The sequence below is a fragment of the Mustela nigripes genome, chromosome 6, assembly GCF_022355385.1.
Source record: "Mustela nigripes isolate SB6536 chromosome 6, MUSNIG.SB6536, whole genome shotgun sequence".
Taxonomy (NCBI): Eukaryota; Metazoa; Chordata; class Mammalia; order Carnivora; family Mustelidae; genus Mustela; species Mustela nigripes.
The window spans coordinates 88,685,896-88,693,495 of NC_081562.1; the positions used below are offsets into that span (position 1 = coordinate 88,685,896).

Below are 7,600 nucleotides of genomic sequence, written 5' to 3' on the forward strand. Positions count from 1 at the left end.
AAATCTTTAAAAAAAAACAAAAAAAGGCATTGCTAGAAAATAGAAGGAGTAGCCCCCTCTGAGTAACCTAACGAGGGGAGGAAAATTCCAGCTTAGTATCATGTAATTAACACAAAACAAGACATGACCTGCTTTCATGGGTATCGGGTACTCCCACCTGTGAGACGCAGTCCTTCTTGCCCACAGACCTCATTCTATGTGATGCAGGCTGTCGAGAGACATAAGAGTAAAGGGGGAATCATAATATCCAAAAAGGTGGAAACAACCCAAGTATCCAACAACTGGTGAGTGGACAAACCAGATGTAGCCTAGCCACACAATGGAATATTAGTCAGCTACAAAAATGAATGAGACACTGAAGTGTCCATCCGCTCTGCACCAGGGATGGCCCCTTGCAGACGTCAGGCTGAGTGAAATCAGCCACACATCGTGATTCCCTTCACATCAACGTCCAGAACAGGAAAATCGATAGCAACAGAAAGCAGATTAGAGGTTGTTTAGGGCTTGGAAGGAAAGATGGGAGACATGTGGATAATAACTAAAAGCTATGAAATTTCTTTTTGTGGTAATGAAAATGTTCTCGAACTGTGCTGATAGTTGCACACAACTGTGAACACACAAACCACCAAATGACTCACTTTAACGGCGAACTGCGTGGTATGTGAATTCTCTCTCAAGAAACTTGTTGAGAGCACGAGAAAGGGGAAGGGCTTTTGAGAGAGAGCAGGAGGGTTGTGGTCAGAAACAAAGGCCAAGGACTGTCGGTCCTGGCTGCCTACCCCCCAAGCCAGAGCCTGCAAGTCACATAGGCAGTGTTAGGGTAACCCCCAAGCCATGACTTGGGAAGATAAATTGGCCCCAGAAGCTACGGGGCTGGGTCTCTTCTCCCCTGACAGCTCCCTCTCTGTGTTTTTTCTGGCACAAGAAACATTCTGTCTTCTTGTATAAATAGGGGAAATTTATGAGACTTTTCCCCCTTCTCCTCCCTGGTGGGCTCCTCAGAAGGGGCCTAGGGGGGAGGAGGGAGATACAAATGTGGAAAGACTTGAAGGAGTCTGGGATCTTGGCTCTGGCCCCTGCTCTCCTCTCCCTCTGCATGTTTGACCATCTGGGTGAGGAGGCGGCAGGAGAAAAGGTACAGGCCCAGGGAGGCGGCTCTTGGAGGCAGATATCCAACGGGAGGGGCACGGAGGACATTAGGGAAACATGGCTTAGGTATCCTGAAGCATTATCAGATGAGAGAGAGGGCCCCTGCCTGGTTTCTGTCCCTGCTGCGTGTTGAGGCAGCTGATACAGTGGGAAGATAATTCATCTTGGATTCAGAAAATTACAGAAGAACTAAGTAGGCACCTTAAGCAAGTCATTTCCTCTCTCTGAGCCTCATCTCTAATAAAAGGGGGGAAGGATTACACTTATCAGGGGGTTAAAGCTGGTATTAGTGATATGGCCCTTTTTTCAAATACAATCTAAAGCAACAACCTGCCTCTAACATGGATGTCCAGTGAGTTTCTTGGGTCGAAGGGAGGGTGGGGATGAGAGATGCCCAGGGCCCTGTGAGAACTATGACGGGGTTTGGCCAAGCATGAGAGGATCTCCAAAATCTCCTCCTTCTACTTCTGCAGGAGCAGACTTGGCTCATAATAGAGAGCTCAGGCTCTGCACACTCCAGGGTTGGGACCACAGTTTGACTGCTCTCTGCGTGTCCACAGGCACATCACATAACCCCTTCGGGCCTCAGTTTCCTCTTTTTTTTTTTTTTTTTAGTTTCCTCTTTTGTAAATTAGAATAATAGTGATCCCTATCTCAGACGGCTATCATGCCAATCATCTGAACCAACATGCCTAATATCTGGCAATCATTAATGTCGCTATTAGAACCAGTCTATGGTCCTATGTGATCCTGTGGGGGGGCGGGGACAAGGGGAGATCAGGAACTGACAAAGCTGGTGTAGGAAAGTACATTAGGAAGGACGAAGGCAACATTATCAGAACAAAGGCCCCCAAACACAGTCGCACACAGAAACCAAGTTTATTTCTCATGTAACAGTCAAGATGGAGTAGTTCCTGACCGTGGGCCGCTCTGCTCCACCTTGTCAATCAGAGACGTGGCTTCCTTCCGTATCGTTGCTCAGCTCTCTCCCAGGGATTCCTCCTCTGCTGGCTGCGTGGTCAAAGCGCTGTCTCAGGTGAACTTGGTCCAGCTCATGGAAAGAGGAGCTTACCCAGTGTCTTCAGGCTCTCAAGACATTACTTGGCTCTCATTCCCCTGTGGCTACATCTGGAAGCCAGGGCATCTGGGAAATGGGGTGTCCAGATGGGAGGCTCTCATTCAACTAGGAGAGAAGGGATTTTGTTGAACCACTGACAGTCCTAACCCAGGGCTCAGACCCACACCTGTACCACCCTTTCCCTTTTCCCTCTCAAAGGAGGGGAAATAGAGACCAAGGTCCAGAAAGCAATGGGATCCCCATGAGGTCTGTGTGATCCCCAGTGGCCATCCTTCCATGAGTAGCAGTCACAGGACAGTGACTTGGAGGCCTTGCTCAGGAGAGGATACCCTCCTGTCCATCTTCTTCACAAAGATGTGAGATGAGCTTCTGCCCCCACTGCCCACCCGCTCCTTTCACATGGTCTTGGTCCACTCTCCACCGCCTGTTCTCCGTCACTACGTGTGACTGCAAATGTGGGGGTGCAGTAGGAATGGAAGGCAAGACCTGGGCCAGGAGGCCATGCTGTGCAGGCAGCTCAGGCACATCCAGCTACTAAAGGCGTGACCTGAAATGGGGAAGCTATCTGAGCTGCAACTGACTCTTTTAGAAATAGGAATGAGAAGCTTACTTGTCAGGGTTGTTGAGAGCATCACACAGGATACACCTGTCTATAATGTCTGTACCGGGCACAGAGGAGGCCTTCAAGACATGGTGATTTTATTTGGCTCCAGCAGAGCAGACCTGGCCCTGTAGCCAGGCCTCACCCACCATTTGCATGGCCTCTCCTCCCTCCCCTGCCTGACCAGTATACCACTCCCTCCCTCTTCTTTACCTCCCAGCCTCACCCCCTTCCCACCTGAATCTTGGTCTATGCTTTCCACCTCCAGCAAGTCTTGCCTGATGAAAACATTCCCACTCAGCCCCTTCCCAACGCGGGCCCTCACTCCCCACCACCCTCTGCTGACTGCTCCACCATCCTGGCTTCCACCTTTCCACCACTTTCCATGTGTCCTGCCTCTACCTCCAGGTCACTCCCCACCCCCCCCAAACTTCAGGAAATGTGTAGCAATGTTAGGGGGTTCAGACTGCTCATCGGGCAGATCAGAGTTCAGATTCCAACTTTGCCAATTTCTGACTTTATGACTTCAGCAAAGTCACGTCTCTTTGGGTCCCTCTGGAGGGGTTTGGATATGTGGGGGCTGGTACATAGCTCTCGGGGATTTAAGAAATGTCAGTCTCCTCTGCTATCCATCACATCCCCCAGCCCACACTCCAGGGACTGACTCTCTGCCAAAGGGAGGTATTAGACCAAGAAAGTAATTCCCCCACCAAGTCTTTCTCAGGGTTTGGGGCAGGGGAGGGTAGAAGGGACTTCCCCTTGAAATCTGTGGGCACTGAACAGAACCGCCAACCCAAGAGCCACAGCAGAGGCCAAGAAAGAACTCAGGCACCCCAGCCCCCACGGTCTCACTACTCTCACCACATACACAAGCCCCCCCAGGGCCCCTACTCTCCTACCCTCACCACATACACCCCAGTTGTTAGACACATTCAGGGATGGGGGTGAGTGGGTTGATCTGATCAGGGTCTTAGAGAATCCATGGAGCTCTTAACCTCTAAGAGGTTCCATGCTTCTATCTCCAACTTTCCCGGATCGGCAAAGCAACATCAATAACAAATGCTTTTACTGTTCTTCCCACTCCACTGACATCGTTCTAGACACTTCACACACACACACTCAGTCTGTACAACAGCCTACGGGCCGGGACCATTAATTCCGTTTTGCAGATGAGGAAACTGTCCTCTGGAGAGGTGAAGTAACTTGCCTAAGGTTATACAGCTAGCCTAAGGCAGGGCTGAGATTCAAAACCAGACAGTGGGATTCCAGAAACCATGTTCTTAACGGCTCTGCTGGAATAAGGGAATTCACTTGTAGTTTCTATGTGCCAAGTACTGTGGAAAACATAACACCTGTATCTCATTTAATCCCAAACAACGCCCTGAGATGGCTACTGTAAATATTATTCTCATTTTACAGATCAAGAAATTTAAGACAGAAAAAAGTTTTAGTCAACTCACCTAAAGTCCCACAGCTAGATAGCTTCAGATCCCATACCTGTATTGCCTCACATCTCTCACCCTCGCCTCCAGCTCCTCCTTCTCTAGATAGGTTTTAGCACCTTCCTTCACAAATCTGCTTTACCCCCACAACCCACAACCACTCCCATTCACTTCTGTCCCTTTCCCTTCCCACCTCCCCCTGCTATGCGCCCCACAGTCCCTGCCTCTCCCCCACTAAGACCTACAAACCTTTCCGTCCCTCTCCCTCAGCTCTCCTCAGTTCCTCTGCCCTCTCCCACAGTTCCCACTGAATCAGATAAATTTCACCAGAAAAAAAAAAAAAGATCATCGGACATTCCCCAATCAGACCCCCACTGCGCCTGGATGTGGAGCCCCCAGAGGAGGCACCTCAGCGGCTCTATTGGAGGGTCAGAAATAAAACCCTCATTCTCCTCCCCTGCCCCCACTTCCCATCACTCATCTGGGAATCCAGGGCGAAGAAGGGAGCTAAAGTGCAGAGCGTTCATTTAATATTAACAAATTGAAATGAATTCTTTTAATGCCAATTAACTTGGAGCGGCCCCTTATTAATAGTAATTTAGATTCATACTTGGGAGAAGCGGGAAGGGGGCTGGGCCAAATGTGCCCAGAATGTCAATGTGACAACGGAGCTGGAGAACTCAGAGGGGAGGGGCAGCCGCAGTTGGACTTCTGCTGAGTTGGGTTCTGTTTCCCTCAGAGAAATGGACAAAATCACAGGAGGTGGATCTTTGGAAAGAGATTAATCTGGAATTTCGATTTTTGTGCTTGCAATGATTCTGAAGAGGCTAAACCATTATCACACAATTTTGGTAGTTTACTTCACAGTTTTGTTGAACAAAAAAAAAAAAAAAAGAATTTCCTCAGAGCTGAGATTTACCCCCAAACTATCCTAAGCCTGACCTCACTGACCAGAGTGTGATGGAACCCCCAGGCGAGCTTCTTTGTGTTCAGTCCAGTCAGAACCGAGATCAAAATGGGGTACCCTAATCCCTGCCACCTCCACCTTAATTAAAGGTAAAAGGGAGGACTAAACATTGCGTTTCTTCTGGGAATCTTCTTCCAGAAAGTAAAAAATACCAACAGACTTATCCTGAGCTAGCAGCTTATATTTAGGAGAGAAAAAAAATTCTGCTTGTACTTCCTTAGAATTTAGGGAAAAGATGAGAAAGAAAAATCCAACTTTGTATACAAAGAGTTGCTCAGAATAAAACCAACGAGAAAGAGCTCAGTCCCAGACTAAAAGTCAAACATATATTCTGCTTGCCCTGATTTTGCTGGGTGGTCCTACTAAAGGTGCCCAGAACTAGAACCCTGAAGGCTTTGACCCAAGCAGATCATTTCTTCTTCCTGGGTGTCCCTCCTTGGCTAGGAGGGGGAGTTGAATTTGAAGCTGGGAATTGTAGACCTTGGGGGTGAGAGTCCTGAGATGGAGGAAAAAGGAGTGCAAAGGGGGCTGGGGAAGGGTTAAGAAAATATATAAGACTGTGAAGTTTGTAAAATAAAAACTTTAAAAATAGTTTAACAGATAAAAGATCAAATTTAAAGAACAAGTTAGGGTTTAAAAGGAGGTAAGATACAACAAAATTAAGAGTTTAAAATAAACAAAAATGAGGATAAGGCATAAAAAAAAAGTGTGTACACTACAATAAAGTGCTGGTTCTAACTCCAAAAAAAAAAAAAGAGAGAGAGAGAGAGACCTTGTTCACACCCCCCATAGAGTTTCCCAAATAATAAATTCATTTACCAAACAAAAAGAGAATACAAATTTAACAGTTTCACACGGAGGGGGGAAAAAATGGAGAGAGTCAATAACGGCTAAAAAATGAATGACGAAGGAAAAAAAGAAAGAAAGAAAATTGAAATCTGCTAACTGATTATTTGTAAAAACTGAAATTGGAAGATGGAATGGAGAAAGGTGGGAAACTGACATCTTTAGAGAAGTGAAACTTGCAAAAACAGAAGGTGTAACTCATTCCCAAAGAAAAGTTAACTCTCCATAAGTAGAATGCTTCTCCCCAGAAGAAGAAAATATAAAACGGATCTAAAAAGTACCACTCACCCTTCCTCCAGAAAAGTGTATTAATCTGAATTTAATCTTCCCCCAAATCTGAAATAGATTATACAAAAAATAAATAAAAGGATTGCTTCCTTTCAACTAAGAGAAAAACAAAACCGGATTTAAATTGCCTAATGGGGCAGGAAGAGGGACGTTGCTTGCAGGTGCCAGATAGGATGGGGGAGGGGATGTTTCAGGGGAGGAAGACCCGCTTACCTTTTTCTGGAGCAGTGGCCGCTAGACCGAGGTGGGCGCGGGACACAGTGAGTGTCTGCGTGCGTGTTAGGTGAAAAGAGAAAGAGGGAATCCGGGTGCCCCTGTACGAAAGAGGAGAGTAGAAGGACTGGGGGTACCCACCTCCCCACCTCCGCGCATCTCCCTCCCTCCTGTACCCAGGCCTAGAGAGCTACTGAAAGTTACAAATTGCTTCCATTATTAGCTCATCCCGGGCGTCCTGGTCATTGGCCAACCCTGGACCACGTGGTCCCTCGTACCAATCGATCGAATTTCTAGTTGCAATTCTCTGTCTGTCCCTTGGCTCTGGGCAGGAAAGGGGGGGGGGACCGGTGGCGCGGGGGTTGGGGAGGGGCTAAAGAGGGGGGTCTCTTCGCCCCCTCACCCTCCTTTTCCTCCCTTGTCCCGGGCCTGAGTGGCCGCCCCAGAAGGGGTTGAGAGAATGTTGTTGGCTGGGACACACCCAGGAGGGCACAAACTGGAGGAAGCGGACAAACACTGCCATGGACCTAGGGCCCTCTCCTCCCAGTTGCCCCCGGCCGGGTCGGCCAGGCTGGCCACACCCTCTTAGAACGCCCGCCGAGTCCCGGCGGTCCCGGGGCTAGCAGCCCGGCCCCCTTGTGCCGGGCGCTTGAATGTCCTCTTTACGGATCACAGCTTCGGCCCACACTTTGAGGAAGGTGCTTCCCTGGGGCTCGCTCTGGATCAGGCGCCTGCGCCCTCAGGGGCACCATTCTCACGCCACTGCCGAGTTTGCGCCCCTCCTGAGACAGTTTGAGGGTGAACAAACTTTTGAATGGATAAAAATCAAGAGGAGTCGGTCTGGAGCAGGAGCAGGTGAGCTGGGCTCAGGAGGGGTACGTGCCCTTCAGCCTGAGGACAATCTGTCTCTCCCTCTCTCAGTCTCTGTGTGTGTGTGTGTCTCTCTCTCCTCCTGACTCCATCCCCCTTCCCCTGCAGGCTGATACTAATCTGCCCTCCCTCGGAGGAATTGGGGC

General features: G+C 48.8%; 1 long non-coding RNA gene across 2 annotated transcripts; it reads right to left on the minus strand.

Annotated features, from left to right (window-relative positions):
* Positions 1–2,012: 2,012 nt before the first annotated feature.
* Positions 2,013–6,837, minus strand: LOC132019751 (uncharacterized). 2 transcript variants are annotated; one of them, XR_009404844.1, is made up of 3 exons: positions 6,585–6,837; positions 6,372–6,419; positions 2,013–2,332 (listed from the first exon to the last, which is right to left on the minus strand). It is a non-coding gene; the product is annotated as an uncharacterized LOC132019751 (long non-coding RNA). The 2 variants fall into 2 exon arrangements; XR_009404843.1 differs by lacking the exon at positions 6,372–6,419.
* Positions 6,838–7,600: the final 763 nt, after the last annotated feature.